This window comes from Chenopodium album, chromosome 17 (genome assembly GCF_948465745.1).
Source record: "Chenopodium album chromosome 17, dcCheAlbu1.1, whole genome shotgun sequence".
NCBI classification, from domain to species: Eukaryota; Viridiplantae; Streptophyta; class Magnoliopsida; order Caryophyllales; family Amaranthaceae; genus Chenopodium; species Chenopodium album.
The window spans coordinates 36,106,190-36,127,448 of record NC_137850.1 but is presented as its reverse complement, the minus strand read 5'-3'; the positions used below and the strand labels follow the sequence as shown (position 1 = coordinate 36,127,448).

At 31.1% G+C, this 21,259-nt stretch overlaps 1 long non-coding RNA gene across 1 annotated transcript; it reads right to left on the bottom strand.

The window, feature by feature from the left end:
* Positions 1-11,070: 11,070 nt before the first annotated feature.
* On the bottom strand, positions 11,071-12,642 carry LOC145587863 (uncharacterized). The gene is made up of 2 exons (XR_014101456.1): positions 12,435-12,642; positions 11,071-11,732 (listed from the first exon to the last, which is right to left on the bottom strand). It is a non-coding gene; the product is annotated as an uncharacterized LOC145587863 (long non-coding RNA).
* Positions 12,643-21,259: the final 8,617 nt, after the last annotated feature.

The window sequence follows — 21,259 nt, the reverse complement described above, 5'->3', positions numbered from 1 at the left end:
TTTCCTGACCGGGGATAGGAAATGAATCTTTTTATTTCTCTTATATTTTTTTATGCTCCGTCTATTCTCTTAAATAGTTATGTGAAGCATTATTCATTTATTTTTCAATTAATAAAACAACATTATAAAAAAAACAAAAAAAAGCCAATAAAATATTAAAACAAATGACAATGACATAAAATATTATTCAAATCACATTTCGTTATTTCTGTATCGGCCAATACTGCGACTAAACAAAACTTTAATAATTAAATTGTTAGTGAAAACGAGCCTTTTTATTACTAATTGAATTATTTTTATTTTTTTCCTGTGGGATTAATAATATGATTTATAAATCGTGCATCGCACGGGCACTATGCTAGTGAAATACTATAACAGACACAAAAATTGCACATGTCAATTTCTAGTGTAATTTTTTTCCCACCAAAAAACTCTTTCCCTTATTTACCCAAATCTTATTTGAGAATTTTAATATAATAGAACTATCAAAATATTATTTCAAATCTTTTCTACATATATTTTAAATAAATATATTCTTTTATAACTATAGTCATCTTAATTATTCCATACACATTCACTCTGTAAAATAGTATTCTAAAACTCTAAATATCATGAAATTGGGGTTATTCCCCCTATTATATATTTATATGTTAATAAAAAGAAAATTGATACCAACTAATCATTGAATTTTTAAAACACTCACATGGTCTAGCATGTAATTTTAACATACTCATTTATCTAATCGACTCTTTCGTCATATTTCATGTTTCATTTCATTATATATGCAAAATAAGGACATGTTCACATTTACTGAACTGAATAGAGCTGAAATGAATGTTTTATGAGAGAAGGAAATAAGGAGCTGAACTGAACTGATTGGAGCTCAACTAAACTGAACTGAAATTAAGCTGAAGTGAACAGGCCCTAAGAAGATACAGAGTAATAAATACATTATATTTGTATTTTATCTATGTTACTTTTAATAAAAAATAAAAAAAAATCTTTATTGATTAAATATAATGAAATTACCGTGCATAGCGCGTGACCTAACCTAATATTTAATAATTGAAACTTTTTGTCTTCTTATGCCACTTGTCATGTTTTTATTTGTCCATAATTTTTAGGAACTTTTCACATTTAAAATTTTTCTGTTTTAATGCAGGGTTTGTGATAATTTGTTGTATTGTTTATTACTCCGTATTTATTGGTTCCATAATATAATTTGTAAATTATTTATTTTGTTTTTCATTTAATTTTTTTCATCTATAACTTATACTAAAGTAACAACCGCTGATATTATTTTATTCTAAAACTAGACACATGTCATGTTGTCACTAAAAATTTTCCCTCCAAAACTATATATGATGTCATTGTTTTGTATTATTTATTTTATTTTATTAAAATTCTGGCCAATTACATTATTATTAGTATCAAATTTTGTCTTCCTTTTTTTTTTTGAAGGGAATTTAATTTTGTCTTCCTTGAATACTCTTTCATCATTCAATTTTTCTATGAGCTTTATTTATTTTAATATTTAATGTTTTATTTGTTTTGGAAATATTTTTGTTTTTATTTTTGATATGGAAAAATAAATAAATTTAGAATATTTTATTTGATCAAATCGTGCATCGCACGAGATTAATCTCGTTATTTTTTAAATCAAAAACCCCCATACATTGTAGTTAACTATTCTTTCTTTTACGAGACATTTTAGTTAACTATTCAAATCATAATGTGTTCTACATTTTTTTTAAACAATGTGTTTTACTTTCTTTTTATATTACATCAATTATCTTTGAAATAGGAATGATATAATTTATTCTTTCAAAAAAAAAGGATAAAATAATTATTAGTTTAACTTATTTATAATTTGAAAAGGAGTATCTTAAATTATATATATAATAAGTATCTTGGCAAAAAAAAATATAAAAATTATAAATATTATTCATATGATTTGATAAAAAATGAAAATCATGCATTGAGCGGGATAGATACTAATTATTTATAAACTAGTTTTGTGCCCCGTGCGATGCGCGGGTTGTTTATTGAATTTTAAGGTAAATGTTTAATCTATATATCAAATTTTAAAATGCATCATTAATACAAAATTAGTTAAGAATTGATGTGCTTTTGTGACGATTAGTAGGCATGTAATGACTAATAATAATGTTGGTGGAAATGTTCGATTTAATACATTAAAAAATTAAAAATTAACAAAAAATAAATTAAAAAAAATAGATGTACAAAGCCTGTAGGGTTGACCCGAACCCAAAACTTTAGGCAAGGGTTGAACATTTCTTGACTCTTAACCTAAAGTGACCTAATCCGAGATGACTCATGATTCGACCCTAATTGACAGGTCTACCGTAATACCCCGTATTTTTAATGTATTTTATAAATTATTTATTTAGTTATAAAATATATTTTGGGTCAAACTATTTAATTATTGGATTATGAATAAAACAGATTTTAATTTTTGGGTTAATAAGTATTATATCCAAATATAACCCATACCCAACTATCCTGTTTTTACATTTGGGCCAACTAAATTATCATTCAAGACCATAATTTTTATGAAGCCCAAACCTACCCTAACCTACTATGCACTATAAATACTTCATTTATCCCCAAAAATTTCTCACACAAAGAGACTAAAAAAATCAGATCTTTGGGGGTAAGTATTACTTTCATTATTTTTTTTTCCTTATTTTCTTTTTCTTTCTTTTTCTTTTCTTCTTTTTTTTCTTATTTTTCTTTTCCTTTCTTTGTTGCTTCGTGGGTTCATGCGTGAGTTCACGCATGGCTCCATGCATGCTCCAACATGTTGCACCCTTCCACCATGCTGCCACGTGTCACGCCGGTCTTTCTACCGTCCGACCACCTACTGCCGGCTACCACCCACAACCGTGAGCCACCCTTCTCTCTCCTCTTATTTTTAAATTGTTTTATGTAGTATGTATTTTTGGGTTTTATTGTTTGAAAGATGTTTAATTAGTATCAAAATAATGTTTTAAGGATTAAAAACTATAATTTCATATTATGTATTTATATTAAATTCTAATATTTTAATGAGTTTAAAGTTAGGGTTTAAAAATTATTAAAGACTTGATTTTTAGGGTTCTTATACAAATTGATTTGGGGCTTTTGTATATCTAATGATTCTATTGATTAATTGGGCATGAAAGTATGTTTTAATAAAGTTTATAAGGGAGTTTTAATCAAGTAATATTGCTGGAATTTTTATTTAAAGTAGTAGAATTATGATTTTAATAAAAGGCTTTAATTACCCATTGAAAGAGAGACTAATTATGGGTTTTAAAATAATTTTCAGATTATTATAACTTGTTTAAAGTGAGTTTAAGTTGCTGGAAATTGTATATACTAGGGTAATTAATATAGGGCTATTGTCCCTTTATGTTGGAGACTTGGTTCGGGAAGTATTGGAGTATACTCGGCTATTTTTTTTAAAGCTTATTTGAGGTATGTACGCGTACTCGAAAATTTATTAAGCGTGTAGAAACATGTTAAGATTTATTTAAGTGATTCCAAGTTAGTGTCATGCTAGGAATTGGTTGGAATGGTTGAATTGAAATGAGATTGGTGATATGAATTGGATTGATTGAATTGAGAATGGTTTTGGTGAATTATTTGTGAAGCATGATTGGTTGAAATAAATTATTTATTGGATTGGTGATTGGAAATAGTTAATTTGGCATGTTGTATATGAATCACACTTTTATTATTGGCATGATAATAAGCATGTTTAATTAAACTAAATGTTTAATTTGGTTTGGAATATTGAAAAAGAATTTTATTATGGTTCATATAATCTTTATTGATGTTGTAAGCATGAGGAAGGAGCTATTTAAGTGTCTTTGTACACGATGAATAAATTATATTTTAGTGTCTTAGTGCATTTAAGGTGTTTCTAACACCGAGGGATAGGAATTGTGGTGCATTATGCGTTTAAGGTGTCTTTGACACCGAGGTAGATTAAAAAGGGTTCAACATTAAATATTATGTAGTCACTAATTATTCAAGAATTAAATTGTACGTTTAATTGTTTGAATAATTATAATGATTGATTGTGTTATGGTTTGAGAGTCATCACTAAGTCTAAAAATATGTAAAACAACGTAAAGTGAAAGAGATTACGCACCAAAACTCTTGGAACGTATTTACCTTGAGTATGAACATATGGGGGGAGTTATGGGGTTTTATATTTAACCATAACTTCTATTGGGAGTACAGGACGTTGTATATTTCTTTTTATTATTATGCGTAGGAATTTGGCCACTTATGAGTGGTTCCTTTATACTGGCACGATTAGCTCCTGTGTTAGTATCCCTTTATTGGGGCAGGTGCAGACACCCAAATGTGTCTCCTCAAAACCAAACTCAGTGATGAATACCTTTCACATCATTTGATTATCGAACAAAGCGAAAGTGTGAAAAGTCTAGTGATGAGGATGTTTTTATTAAAATATCTCTTCTTTCTTTTTTTGAAAATATTTCTTTTCTCACCATGTTTTATGAAAACGTGCATTCCAGTTTAGTTTGATCCATGATATGGGTCCAATAATAGTGTAGTTGTATGGGGTTGAAAAGACCTTTCCAACGATATATTATAAGCCCAACTCCGATGAATAATGAGGAAGTTATGGCCAAAATATTAAACTGGGCCCAAACCGGATTTTACCTACGACCCAATGATCATGTGGAGGGTCCAAAGGTTTAATCCCATTCCTAAACTAATTAGGATTTATTAGAAGCTTCCAGAAGTTTATAAAAGATCTTAATTATCCTTTTTGAAAAGATAAGATGATAGAGTTTGAAATTGAATAAAAACTTTCCTTTTTAAAAACTTTCCTTTTTTAAGTCCTAATTCTATTCAAATTTAAAGATGTTCAAAGACAATCAGATATTATTTTCGTGCCTCATAATTTTTATCCAAATCTTATATTATTGTATAGATATTGAAATTATCTTTCCAATGATATATTATAATATTAATTCCGAGCTATAACGAAAAAGATATGAAAGGAATACGAAACTCTATCCAAAACTGACACCGTCCCACTATTTCGGCCATATCTTTTAATCTACAAAAGATTTTAATCTGATTCTAATTGTTTTGGAAAGTAGAATTCAAGAGCTTTCCAAAGACATATTATATGACTTATTTAGACTTTTGGATCAAAAGTTATGATAAAAACAAAATTCACAAAAACTGCTGACCGATGAGTTTTATTTCGATTCGAATTCGGATTCTTTTCTTATTCTTCGACTCTCTTTTTTCCTATAAATAGAGGTCATATCTTCCCTTTTTCGATCATCTACAATCAACAATCATCATCTCTCTCTATTCTCTCTCTAAAGCTAGAAGCTTTCTTTCTCTCTCTATTCTTTTTCTAAACCTTCCCTCAAACAAAATTCCTCATACATTAGTTCTAGACACACCTAGCCAAGTTCGAAGTTGTCTTCGCCCTAGACGTGAAAGGTTATAATTTCTGAGGGTTTGGTCCCAAATCTCTATTTCAATTATTTAATTTAATTGTTTTGTTTATATTTTCCTTGAAATTACTAACGTGTGTATTTTGTTATTAGAAAGAGGCACGAGGCATCAAAGTATGTAGTCTTGTTGTTCTATTCTTGTAGAAAGCATGTTTATTATTTATTAATTCCTAGCATCATGTTAGGATGTTATTATTGCTTTCTAGTATCATGTTTAGGGTGCTTCCTATGCATTCTAATATCATATCAATATCATGTTAGTATCATGCCAGGGCTAAAGCTTTGATTTTTATTGTTTAGTGACATGCTAGGATTTGTTATTAATCTTATTAGTATCATGCCTAGGATCTTGCTATTATTATGCTTTAACATGATTATTTTTATAATTATTATGATTTATGATTATCATGTTGCTTGATGCTTATTCATTATTGTTGCTTGATCACGCCCTCTCTTGCATATTTAAACGAAATTTGTACTTGTAATCACGCTTAATAAGATAATTAATAATCTTGTTTAGGGCTAATATGATTATAATTCAAGTGATCGCCAATAATAGTTTTATTTGTGCATTAAATTCAACCAACATAGATTAAACAGGTTTAGGGTTAACCTAATGATTGTATGTTAGTCAGAAAGCGCACATGAATACGAGCAGAATAAAGTAGAGGCCTATTTTTAGGGCAGGTTCAATCTCTTTTAGGTTGGATTTGTACCTTCATCCCCGAACACCAGTCATGGTTCCAGACCTATTGGAGTTGACGATCTCATGGATCGTTAAGAGGTGTAACCTTCACCTTGTGAACGGTTTACAAGTTCCTAAAACTTGTTGGCGACTCTTTTGCTCTAGCTTCCTTCCCTTTGGAAGCTACCATGCTTAAGTGTATGATCACAGTGGGGCTCAAGTGTGGGATGGCTTGAAATATTCCCTACAATAGGTTAGGGGGGAAACCCGTTCGATGCGTAATCAAGCTAAATAAATAAATTAGCTATGTATTAGTTGGTCGTTGAGTATGTTGTATCTTGTAAACAGGTGCAACAAGGTAAGTTGTGTGATGATAGGGTGAAAGCATGTTAGTGTGTTTTGTTTACACTTATGTACTCAGCTTTGCTGATTGTGTGTTTGTGTGTTTTGTTGGCCTTGTCTTTATCTTGGCCCTACAACGACCCATTTCTAATGGCGAGTAGTGGGGGCAAGTAGAGATGAGTTTTTCAGGTGATGAAGCATATTCATGATGGGCATAAGTGAAAAGCGAATCATGCCTAGTTTCCATAAGATTATGGTTATGATGTGGTTTATTGCTTTAATTATTATATTATATTATGCTTGTGAGACTAACGTAATGGTTTTTAAGTATTTGTTCGGTTTTAAGAAGGGCCTACAATGGTTCCAAGTTGTAGGTTGATTTCGTTTGACTTTGGTTTGACTTTACTTTCGTTTAGTTTGACTTTTAAATTGACTTGTTTTGAACTGTTTTAAAGAGAGTCTTCCGCTGTATGTCTTTGATAAATGCCTTAGTCGTTATCACGATGGCGGTAATGCCTTATAATTTCCTATCTCGTGTTTTAAAAAGGGTAAAAACGTGTATTTTAAAGGAAAGGAATTTGTAGGGTGTTATAAAGTGGTATCTGGGAGATTTGGTTGAGATTTTTATTACTACTAAAGCAAAATAACGTGTTTTAAAGTACTTTGTTTTAAACTTGGCCAAGTGCTTATTTAATTAAGTAATTGTAAAAGTGAGTTATTTTATTTCATTTTTATTTTAAGAGGACCGAAAATTAAGTCCTTATCGCTACTCTGACTTTTGTTTTCAAAACTTATGTTTCTCCAAACTCAGTCAAAGTGGGGGCTTCTATAGACACCTGATTGTGTCTCCCCAAAAACCAAACCCAGTGATGAATACCTTTCACGTCATTGATTATCGAGTAAGGTGAAATGTGAAAAAGTCTCATAAATCTCTCTGTTTTTAATAAAAATACTTCTTTCTGTTTTCGAAAATCTTTCTTTTCGTACCCTGTTTATGAAAAACGTCCAGTCCAATTTATTTTGGGTCCAATAATTGTGTAGTTGGATGGGGTTTGAAAATAGCTTTCCAACGATATATTATAGCCCAATTCCGATGAATAATGAAGAAGTTATGGCCAAAATACTAAATAGGGTCCAAAACGATTTTATATGGCCCAATGATCAAGTGGAGGGCCCATTAATTATCATTCCTAAAGTTATTAGAAATTGCTTTGATTAACTCAAAAGTGACTATCGCGACACGATAACCATATCGCGCCGCGATGACCCCTGCCGTTTCGTGACAGTTCCGTTGCTTCGGCGATGGTTTAGTTTTCTGCCTGAGTCCTCACGCCAAGTCTAATTAATCAGTTTATTAATAACTAAAGCTTTATTTAGTCCTTAATTATGTCTAGGCACATAGTTCCATGGTCTTACACAAGTGTCAAAGCATGCCACTTTCACTCACTCTTTAAGCACACACTTTGTATATGTATTTCACCATGACCATGTCTTAGGTTCATGCATGAGTCGCTCTTTCCGTCATTTGAGTTGGGGGTCCACTCTATTCCTAAATTCTTCCTAAAATTCTCTCCATCTATATCATCTTTCCACTCTCCACATAATTTCACCATACATGTCATTCCCCTCATCTTCCATGATCTCTTCCCATCCATTGTATGTTGAACCGAGTTAGAATCAAATAACTAACAATAAGTATCTATAACCTCCATTTCCACAGCACTTGGTCAAGGAGAGAAGGGAACTTAATCAAGGACAACAATTTCGTTCAACTTCTACTCTTTGATAAGCCCATCAGACACAAGAAAAGTACATACTAATGGCTACCCAACAAAAAGTTGATGAGTTGAAACAAAACATGACTAACTTGACTAAGATGTTCAAAACTCTTGCTCTTAAATTCAATGATCCTAGTAAACAACGATAGCTTGAACGCATAGAAGAGAGCCTTAGCAATATTTCCAACGATTATAAGTATCAAGGAATTAGCTCACAAGGGGTCTTAGTGGACAAGGAATTTCTTCCGCAGAAGTTCAATGCCAATGACAACCCTAAATTCAAGCCTACCGACAATCCTTACTTTCATTTAAGAGATTTCGAAACTATAATGAATATCAAGGAGATTGATAGGAAAGCTTTCCATTTGCTATTTTCGCTATCTCTAGAAACCGTTTGTCAACAATGGTTCTTTTCCGTAGACAAAGAGAAGATCTCTTCTTGGAACTCTATAAAAAACGCTTTCATTGATAGATATAAGTGCAACATTTAAGTTGAAAATGACCATAGGGAACTTGAGATGTTGAAGCAAAAGGAAAACGAAGGATTCACTTCCTTCTTCAACAGGTGAAGGGAAACTTCCGCTAAGATGGCAGATGTTCCTATCGAAAAAGAGTTCGTAAGGATGTTCATTAAGAATCTCCAAGACAAATACCAAAAGCACTTGAAATATCAATGCAATTTAAATACCTTCAAAGATGTTTACAATGTAGGCATTGATATTGAAGATGACCTTATGAAAGTTGATAACGCGAAAGGAAAGAAGAACGACCATCCTTTCTCTTCCACTCCCATTAATGAACTACATGCTACAAATACCTCTAAACAACGAATTCAAAGGTCGAAAAAAGTGTTCACTCTACTTGGTATGAGTTACGAGACAGCCTTTGAAAAGCTACACCACAAAGGACTAGTCATGCCCATAGGACCCATCAAAGACCCAGTTCCAAAAGCCAGGCCGCCTAAGTGGGATTCTAATAAACACTACAAATATCACCAAGGAAAGGGTCACGATACTGAGGAGTGTTGGAAACTCAAAGAAGCTATTCAAGACCTGATCGATAACAATAAAACTTCCAGGCCGCCTAAGTGGGATTCTAATAAACACTACAAATATCACCAAGGAAAGGGTCACGACACTGAGGAGTGTTGGAAACTCAAAGAAGCTATTCAAGACCTGATCGATAACAATAAAACTTTCGAAATTCTAGCCATCGCAGAAGATCAAATATCTTTCGATCCTAACTTTTTGCTATTATGTATAAAATTATTTGAAGACACTCTTCTTATTATTTGTTTCTATAATGACATCAAATAGAGACGGATTTCAATTTCGTCTCTAACTTAGATACGTATTTTTTATTTTGTCCCTAATTTAGAGACAAATTTTTCAATTTCGTCTCTAATATTTCGTTCACTTATTATAAATTATATGCATAGAAGTAAACATATAGTACTTGGTATAGTTGGTAAGAAATTCACCATGTGACTTTGAGGTCACAAGTTCGACTCCTACCAACTGCGATTCTTGAGACTTGGGATTCAAAGAGCCTTACATGCAAAGTCGAGCCGAGTTGACCTGACCTGAGTGAGATTTCAGATTGGTAAAGGCGAGTTTTTGTCTCGTAGTATTGATAGCAACCAATATTTATGATTTGTTGCTATTTTTATGAACCAACTTTAATAATTTGTTGCTATTTTTAGGATCCAACATTAATAATTTGGTGCTATTTTAGGAACTAACATTAATAATTTGTTGCTAACTTTAGCAACGACCAATGGTAATCTGTTACCAAAGTTGGCAATGAATGCACCAAAAACAGCAACCATCATGAAAACTATATTTAAATGGATGCGATATTGCAACAAAATTGCTTTGCAACTGGTAGCCAAAATTCCATGGCAACAAGCCTTTTAGCAACAACAAATTTTCGTTTCCAACCCGTTGCTAAATAGAGTTGGCAACGAATTTTTGGTGAATAGCAACAAATTTTAGTTGATGTTATATTTACTTAATTTTGTAGTGCATTATCATCATCAGTTTTGTATTTTACCAAATAATGAAGAACTTTTATCGGCATATGATGCGGTGTTGAAACGCACACAAATTAATAATAATTACCCTAAGACTACTAACTTGTAATTAGTGGAAGTAGGGGTCGATCCCACGAAGAATGTGCTTGCAAATAACTAAGAATAACAAAGACTCAAAACAGTAAAAGAATGATTGGGGGGTGTTTAAGGATAAAGATAAACTAACAACTAGGAACTTAAACTAATAAGAACAAGAACAGATAAGGAACTTGAGATACTCAGCAACTACATATAGAAATCCACCATGCAAATGTATAATCACGGACTTATTACTTAACCCTTTAGAATAGCTTGACTTATGGAACAAGTTCCTCTGTTTTCCCTTAGTAATGGTTAGATCCCGTACGACTTTCACTAACCCTAACCAACAGATAACCCCTATACTACGAGCAAGGAATTTAACCTGATGACAGCATTAAGAACTAGGAAAACATCAGGCCAAGACAACCACAACACTCCGGAACTTACGTGATTTGGCCTCGATCAAGAATTACTTTTCAATTAATAGAGTGGAACGTCCTCCTCTACAATTGTTTGCTACTCGATTAATGTTCCCAAGCAATTACGGACTTAGTAGTATTAATTAGCAAAAGAAATCAGACCCAAACAAATAGTTGTACACCTACTTATAAGAAATCATCATTCGTATGAACAAAACAATAATTCAAGAATACTCTAAAGCATTAATCATTAAAACCAACAATACTCGTCTCAAATACTTAATACATGGCTTCAAACTAATAGTTACTGAGCATAACAAGCTAAGGACTCATAATACAAAGATAAGAAAAGAAAACGAAACAAGAACCCATCAAGTTTCTCAGATTCGGATCTGAGTTCCTCTCAGGCAACTCCGAATTCCTTCGCTGCAATGTATCACGAAGAGTGACCAACGACTCCTAACCCTAGAAGGGTTTTTGGAGTGAAGCCTCCCTTCTCTCTCGTCTCTTCTTCAGTGTCTGGCTTGTTTTCTCTATGATTTCGTGGCTTTAAATAGGCTAAGAGATAATTGGGAATCTTTCAAAGATAAGGAAAGTAATTAGATAAAATTCTGAAAAATATATCTCTTCCATATCTTAACCAATTGATAAGATCTTCTTTTCATTCATATTTATCTTTTCCAACAGCTGCAGATCTTGTGAATTATTCCCCAAGATTTCCCAAATTCGTGGATTCAATGAACCTAGACGAACAAAACGTGCCCATCAAGCTGTTTTCATCTCCGTCAGTTTCTCAAGTTCCTCGACAGGAACTTCCAATTGTGCTCCGCATTGACTCCTTCATTTGGTTGATCTTTTTACCTTCTAAAATCACACAATAACCTATCAAAACACACAAATGAGAAATAAGCCACAAAATATCAAAAACCTAAATAAAAACACTAAAATGCTAAAGGAACTTATCCAAAATCTAAGGAACATATATATAAAATAGTGTCAAAAATGACACTCATCAACATATAATTTTAATTTTACAAGAATGAACATCATATAGCATGAAAATGAACATTTAGTTATTCAGAATAACATGAGAATATAACTATGAAAATTAAAATGCATGAAAGTGAACATTTAGCAGAATGAACATCCTATCAAACGAAAATGAACAACCAATGTTACGAATTATGAACATCTAACAAATCATATCTAGGAATCGAACATCCTTCAACAAAAAAGTTAGGGTTTCAAATTTTGTTGGCATCAAACAAAATAGTTAATAATAAATTACGTAATTATAGTTGAATAATTTCTTCATTTATTGTCGTTAATTTAGGCATTGATGTTGAAATTTTTGCTCAAAACAAATTAAATGTAGCGTAAAATTACAATTAATTTAACCAAAATTGAATATGTTCAAAATCTCAAATAAATCAAGCAAAATTCAAATAAATCAACAAAAATTGCAAATTGAGTTGGCCAAATATTGGAATGTATGATTAAATAAAATTTCTACATACAATCTATTTTGTAATTGAACAAATTTACTCTATTAGTATGAAGTTTAGAAACAAATTATAAAATTACCTTTTCTTTAGAGGTTGTCTTTCAAATTCTTTGAGTGCACCTTGAATATTCCATCACTATTATTCGTGTTTATGCATTTCTAAGCTTTGGAAGAGTGAGAATGGTGGTTTGAGAGAAACTAGAGAGAAAATGGGTCTAGCGATTCTAGAAAATGAAAAATAAAAAATATTTTAAAATATGTATTTATATACATGGTGATGTCACATAATGACATCACATGTATCTCTTTTCAGATTATAGAAGAGATAAGAAGAAAAGGGAAGAACAGAAGTGAGAATAGAAAGGGAAATAGAAGAGGAGGGTAGGTAATGGGGCCTACATGACATCACAATAGAGGAGTTGGGAAACAGGTGGTAATTTTTTACTCCCTCCGTTTTTAAATACTTGCTCCACTTTTCTTTTTCGGCCGTTTTTAAATATTTGCTCCATTTTCTTATTTAGAAAACTTTTACAATATTAAATTAATTTTTCTCACCTAGTGGACCTACCATGATCATAATTTATTATTTTCATATTCTCTCTCCTCCTATTCTCTCCACTACTTTTGCTTTTTATAATTTTTTATTCTTCCACCTATTCCACTACCTCCCTATATATTATATTTTTTTCTCCAATTTCTCCTAAAACTTCGTACATGAAAAAATGGAGTAAGTATTTAAAAACGGAGGGAGTATGATTTAAGAATTGTTTGTGATATGTAAAAAAAACAAAAGTTGTGGATGGTTATTACTAAAACGAGTATAATAATACTCCGTAGGTGGTATTTTCCAAAATAAAAAAATAAAAAAAAAAAAAAAAAAAAAAAAAAAAAAAAGAGAGAGAGAGAGAGAGAGAGAAAAGAAAATGGTTGTCAAAAAAGTTACAATGCATCATACTTCGTATGTAACTACTACGTAAGTACGTAGTAGCAAGCATGACCGATGACAATTCTACGCACATGCATGACAGCTTCATCATAATGATCATAGGCAACAATTTATAATGCTCCTTTGTTTTGTCAAATGAAATAAGGTAAGTTTTAATACTTGTATTATTTTAGAGCATAATGCTACCAAAATGAAAAATTAAATCGTAATACTTCGTATTATGAGATCAGATATGGACAACACTTGGTGAATGATTTTGTGCGTATAGGCCCTAAGTATTTTGGAAATACATAAGAGGCCACAATGGTTATTTAATGTTTATAGAAGTATATTTTAGAATTATAATGACATTTATTTTGCATAATACTATTGTTAAGGTAGGTTCCAAACAAAACATGTAAGTGCCCCATATTAAGAAAAGGAAAGAAATTAACCACTTTATAAGTCTAAGGGGTTACGTGTGTCTCCTATCGTTATATAGTTTTGGGATGAAACCTCCTTGGATTTGTAAAGTGGATTCTCTTCTTAGTTTATGGGTGTGGTCAGTTATCATGGGGATTACTGTGTCATTATTATAGAGGTTATTACTCAGACAATGTTGTAAAGGCTACTTCTAAATATAACCACGAAATAATGGTACCACCACCAGTCTCTTAAAAACCACAACTATTATCTAACAAATGTTATGGCCTTTTTGGGTCATTAGTTGGCTACTTCTTTTCACCAAATTCAAAAAGTTGGCTTCTTAGTATTTACTTTAGCACATAGTTTTTTTTTTTTTTTTTGACAAAGTACTCTAGCACATAGGTTGTGAGCTCATGTATTGCTCAAAGGATCCTTCTAACAAGTATTCTTGGAACATGTTAGACTACCTAATAACCTAATGCTCAACCTTTATTTTATTCACAGCTGTAATTTTGTGATACATAACTTGAATTATTGATATTCTTAATTATCAACAAGTAAGCAATGCGTGGTCTTGTAGAAAGGTTTAAATCTCACAACTATAAGGTGTTGGGATCAAATCCACTAGTGTCACTTTGGTGTAGGATTCACTTACCCTTTTTCCCACTCCCAAATGGCCTATTCTGCTAACTCGAGCAGGTTAAAATGTGAAAGATTCTAGCCCGATAGAACCCCTTCATCAACTTACCTACCAAAAAAAAAAAAAAGGTTATAAATCACTAAAATTAATTGAGTGAAAGTAGGTTGTGTATATAATATAATGTAAAAGTCAAAACTTTACAATAAATTAAGTAGGATATATAACAATAATCTTTACTTTATATCCTCTTTATGGATTTTTACTTTTTGTGCCTTCAATTTTTGTCCATTATTTATTTATTTATTTATTTATTTTTTCTGTCTACTTTCTTTGTTTTATTTCTTTAGTTTGTTCCATTTTTGTGGATGCATGATTTAATTTGTTATGACGATTCATATAAGATGACCCTTTATCATGTTGAAACTACTAAGGGCTTTGCTCTGTTACGTGTGAATAGTAAATTACTAGAAAAGCTCAAGGAAGTTACATGTGAAAAGTGTAAATTAAAAGTCAAATTTGATTTTACGATTAAAAGATGAAGTGTGCAATACTACCTTCATTCCATAATAATTGAAACTGTTAAAATTGACACATTTATCAATGCACTAATTATATCCCAAATATACATAATTAAATATAACTCAAGATTATTAAAAAGTTGATATTATAAAACTTTTATCATATCTTCTTAATAACGTTTTACATATACATAATAATATTTTTTATAACACACATTAGCCAATAAATAATAATAATAATATATCACCTAATAATAGTAATAATAAAAAATAAAAATAAAAAAAAGTTGTGTCAATTATTACGAATCGGAGGGATGATATATAACATTAATCATTACTCCTTACCATTCATGATAAGTAAAAGTTTATTATGTACTTTTGTGTCCACCGGTGATGAAACTGTGAAAGTAATTAATCTTCAAGTGGAGAGGAGCAAATTAATTTGCGTTTCATACTGACCTAGAATGTTTACATGAAATACGCACATTCTAGAAAATAAATTGATAAAGTTATTTACATGCCTACATTCCCATGCATGGAGACATAACCTTGACAATCTAGGTTTATTTATCAAACTTAGGAGTTGTGGACCTCTAAGGCTCTAACAACTTATAGTATATGAACAAAAGAAATTCTAGGACCAAAATATGTCTTTGGACAAAAAAATTAATAAAAAGTTTATAACCTATAATAATTATAAATGATTATAATATAAATCTACACATCTGTGAAAGACTAAGTTTGTGTGTCAACTAGAATCATTTATAGTTAATTAGCACTATGTAATGATGGATCTTGAACGAAAAATTTAGGATGGAGACAAGTTTAATCCTCAATCTCTCGTTCCCTTTTTTAAGAAAGAGTTTACTATTATGCCCAAAAAAATTTCTGTACATACATCAAATAACATGTTTATTTAATAACTCGACAGACCGATTAAAAAATTTATTTTAAATATCTAATATTTTAGCTATATATTGGTCATATACTCCGTACTTTGTATAAAATTGTGTGCTTTTAAGCCAATCCGACAGTCGGACGACCCCAGCCACTAGGTCAATCTTTGGCATAAGGCAGCTGCAGTACAATAAAACAATAATAATATAATTTTTTTTTTTACTTGGTTCATCGTTCATGTATAGTTGTCTATACATCTTTAATAAGTGTGCCGATATGATAAGACCTTGATCCTATACATAAATGTAATGCAATCACATTTACAGCACAAAGACAGCATATGGTAATGCAACACTACATAAAAAACATTAAGCATAAACTTTTTCCAAAGCCATATATTAGTATATTATTATTATTTTTCCAAAGCCATATATATTATTATATCATCTAATGAAATATACTTGACAATCTTTTTGTGATTTGTAATGGAAAATTGGAAATATATACGTGTGATTTTATTAAAATCGTCTTTAATATATATATTTTTAAATTATCTTTTTATAATTTTGATCTATGGATTATTAATGACAGTAATATTTAAAATCATGTATTAGTAAAATAAGCTTGTCTAAAGAATCGTGTCAGTTACAGTGTAATATGAAATGGAGAAAAAGTATTATATGGTGTGGCCAGCCATTATAGGAATGTCACGTCGTTAGTGTAATAGGGATTACTTAGTCAATGCTAAAGAGGTTACTTCGTCAGTGTTATATGGTCAACCGATCAGTGTTATAGGGATTAGTCGTTCATTATTACAGGGATTACTTGATCAGTGTTGTAGAGATTACTTTGTTATTTTATAAGTGGTCACACGGTATAGTCGGCCACGCACGAGATAGTAATCACCTTTAAAATGGAAATTTTTAACATGTTTTTACTTTGTTATGTCTACTGTTAGCAGACAGATTCTTTCTTAATAGTCCAATTCCATTTCTCAAAAGTTTGCAAGAATAAGCATCTTTCTTTCCAAGAAAAACTTTACTAAATAATTACACGCCATTCAATTAAAAGAATATCACTTTTAATCCCACTAGAAAAAAGATTTTATTCTTCAAAATCAGAAGGAAATTGCGTTACATATAGGCATTTTACGTTTCCATGTCGACCACATGAAATTCGCATTGTTCTAAGAAATTTTGGATTTGAAGACATAATGTAGACCAACATTTCAAGTTTAGGCTTGTTTATGTAGGGGTGTTTACAGCACAAATAGAGCCTCTTGTAAACAATTTACAATTTGATTGGCTAATTGTTTTGCTGGATTCATGAATGGGAAGGGTTAGAACTCAATTAGTTCGAGCACTATGAGAGTATGAGAGCTCGCTTAACTTAAAGTAAGTTATATTGAATTCGAGTTAGGAAAAATTGTTAGAGGAACTACCGCCCTAATAGGTCATATTGTCAACGAATACTCGCTTAAAAATTTATCAAAAAAACTACCCCTAAATTTAAAATGTTTGACTGTCACTACCCATTTTGGTTTTCCGACAACAAAATCCGGCAAGTGGGGATCGCTTTTGTTTTTCTTTCCAAAACTTAAGCACGAAATGATGAATCACACAGTTAAGAAGCCAAAACAAGTGAATTGAACATCAATTTAGAAACATTTCATACCTCTTAGTTAAAATATCAATTATTTTTCCCTTTTTTAATTGGCAAAATTTTGAAAATCTTGTGTTTTTAGGTTGAGTCGTTGTAAAGGGGATGGAATTGGTTGTTATATAGGAGGTTTAGGCTAAAGTTTTGGAAGGAAAAATAAAATTCGGCCACACTAGCCGGATTTTATTGCCGGAAAACCAAAATGGGTAGTGCTATTTAAACTTTTTGAATTTAGAGGGTAGTTTTTTTAATAAAAATTTTAAACGAGTAGTTATTGACAAAATGACCTATTAGGTGGGTAGTTCCTAACAATTTTTCCTTCCACTTATGGTCTTGTGAGACAAAGGAAATTAATGCATGTATTTTACATTTTCAAAATCATAAAGATAAAGTTATTCTTAATTAATAAGGTGGGGGGGGGGGGGGGGGGTGCTGTTAAAAAAAAAAAAAAAAAAAAAAAGGCCGTGTTGTTGTTAAAGGTACACAAAGTGAGCGACGTCACATAGCCTAAATCTAAATGCTAAAGGTTGTTAGGCATATTGGTTTTACAAGCACCACTCTTTTGGCGGATAATTAAATCTTTACATTAAATTTTGAATTTATAAAACAAAGATCCATTTTTAAAAATCATATAGTCGTGTATATATCTTTGTCCCAACCCTAATTCTTGATAACGTATTCAAGTTGAATGTTGTCACAAATCCCAACAATAGCAACAACAATTGTATGTTGTTTAACGGTTATCAAGCTAGTACGAAGTAACTACTATTGAAGTCAAAGAGCGCAGCTCAAGCTAGCTCAAAGCATATTGGATTCAACTTGACTCGTTTACAATCAAAGGCTTACCCTTCAAAGTTCACAATATAATACCTTACACATTACTAGTGGTGTAGGAGAAATTTAGTTAACAATTGTCTTGTTCGATCTCTACATCTTTTTGAGTTTTTATACTTGATCTACTAATCAAGTCCGGTCAATAAATAAAACTTGATCAACATCATTAGTATTTTACAATATAAAACATTTTTAATCTATCACGTATTAATTTATTATAGACCATGACAAAATATACTACGGAATAAAAGAAAATTTAACTCATCAAAATGCCTAATTAATAAAGATATTGAAGTTTTAATCAGTAATAATCAGTTTTTATTCAATGAAATAAACTAAAACAGTGAAACATCTGGACATAATTTTCATTTTTCAAGATATCCATGAATGTATGAGGAAAGGTCCATATGTAATACTGTACTAGTACAAGTGTTGTAAAAAAAAAATACTAGTACAAGAACAACCTAATTTGGAAAGAGCTACATAATGATGTTTTGGCAAGCTGTTTAATTGGCGGTGCGGCCGGTGCCTTGTAATTAAAGACAATAGCAGGATTATTATTTGAATTAATCACATTTATGATTTGATAACTGATAACTTTTTTTTTTTTTTTGACGGGAAGATAACTGATAACTTAATTAATTGCAAGATCACAAATCATTCATGCATGCATCTAACATTCTTAGAGAGTTAGAGAGTATCATGTCTAAGAAAAAATGGCAAATAAAGTAATACAAATCATATAAATTGAAAGTTGGATTAAATGTATACTTATTTCTAGAGCAAATTTTAACGTGAAGTTTGGTAAGTTGTCACTTAAAAGTAGCTACAAGGAACGAACTATTTCACTCATGACAAATATATGTGACAAAGGTATTAATAGAGAAATAGTTGTGAGGTATAATTAATTAATATTTGTTTATACTTATTCAATTATGATCAAACATTAAAGATTCCAGCCATACTGGAATAGAAATTCTTCATTTCATTTATTTATTACTCATCATCTTACATAAAACCTCATTTCTTCTTGGCACAAGTTGTTATCAAAGAGAAATCGTTCGCGTATAATTGATATATAGTTGAATGATTAAAGAAAGTAGTTTGTTAAACGTGGATCTGGCCGCACCCACATATCAAGAGAGAATCCACTTTATAAATTCAAATAAGATTTCATTCCAAAACCATATGACAATAGGAGGAGTAGCCCTTAGTCTTATAGAGTGATTAACGTTCTCTTCTTCAACCAATATGAGACACTTACATGTGATGATACTTATGAGGTCTATTCTTAATTCAACATAATAGGAATAATTTATTCCAATCCTTTCAGGAGAATTGAGAGAAAATAAAATATGGTTAGAAGTAGGGGTGAGCAAAAATTTAGGGTACCCTGATATGGAACCGGAACCTGTTCGGAACCGCAGGTTCCAAACCCGGAACCTGTTGATCAGGTTCCGGTTTCGGGTAATAAAATTAGGAACCTGTTGCAACAGGTTCCGGTTCCGGTTCCGGGTAATAAAATTTTGGATCTAGAACCTGTAGGGTACCCTGTTAGTACAGGTTCCCTATAGGGTTCATGAAACCGGAACCTATATGGTATTAAATATTCTAGACAATTAGAGTTGGTTTGTTATATTTGAAGTACTATACTAAAGTTGTAAGCATTTATTGTGATCATCTATTTTAAAAATAATAAATTTGTCACAATTTATCAAGTAAATATTAAGCTTACTTTGACAAACAGGGTACCCTGTTTAGGAACCGGAACCTGCAGGTTCCGGTTCCGATTACCAATTCTTAGGAACCTGTTGCAACAGGTTCCGGTTCCGGTTCCTATTTTTAGGAACCTGTTGCAACAGGTTCCGATTCCGGGTCCTGATATTTTTACAGGGTACCCTGCTACGCTCACCCCTAGTTAGAAGGGTTTTAATTAAATGAAAGACTAACACTTTAGCGTCAAACATTGTGTCAAAGACTAACACTTTAGCGTCATCTTCTAGTGATGAATATGTATGACCCACAAATCCACGATTCCTCTATTTTATTTCTTAATCCAAATGGATATAAATGATAAAACTAGCTACAAACTCAATACATAAGTAATCTTTAAATAAAAATAAAAATTAATCCACGATTCCTCTATTTTATTTCTTAATCCAAATGGTAATAAATGATAAAACTAGCTACAAACTCAATACATAAGTAATCTTTAAATAAAAATAAAAATAAAAATTAAGCTATGGGAAAAGCATAAATGGAAAGAAAGTAGTAGACAATAGACTCCACACAATAGGATTTTATACACATGAGTACATGACACATAAAGTAACATTATGACAAAGGAGTATTTAAGGTTTGTTTTCCTCTCATAAACGGTCACTTTTAAATAATACTCATTATATACTTATATATATTATCAAAACTCAGTTATAATATGACATCGTAAAAATCGGGAGCATTTAGGATTTGTTTCTCTCTCATAAAACACCCACTTTTTAATAATAATACTTTGTATATAATCAAACTTTTTTTCTTTTTGGTTGGGATGGAGAAGGGTCTTATCGGATCGAAATCTCTCACAGGTCTTTCTGATCCGGATTAACGGACTAGACACTTTTAAAGTGAGAGGAAGGATAAAAATCTCCACTCTAAACTTTCTCTAGCGGAGTTTGATCAATGATCACACAACCTTATTATTATGAAATGCAAAATTCTATGCTTGGTGTATATATGATGAAACTTTAGTTGTAACTTATAAGTCTTATGATCATCTCCAATGGTGAAACTCAAGTGAGTATTTTTAAGAGAGATAGAATATTTTTTGTAATGTATACCAATAAGTTGGTATCTAAACTTAGCAACTCCAAAAGAAAATTGCTAAGTTTAGATACTCATCTTTGAGTCTCATTTGACAAAAAAATGTGGACCCTTGTCAATATTCTAATATATTTTGTAATTTATTTAAGCTTTACCTTTTTATTTTTATTTTTTAATCTTACAATA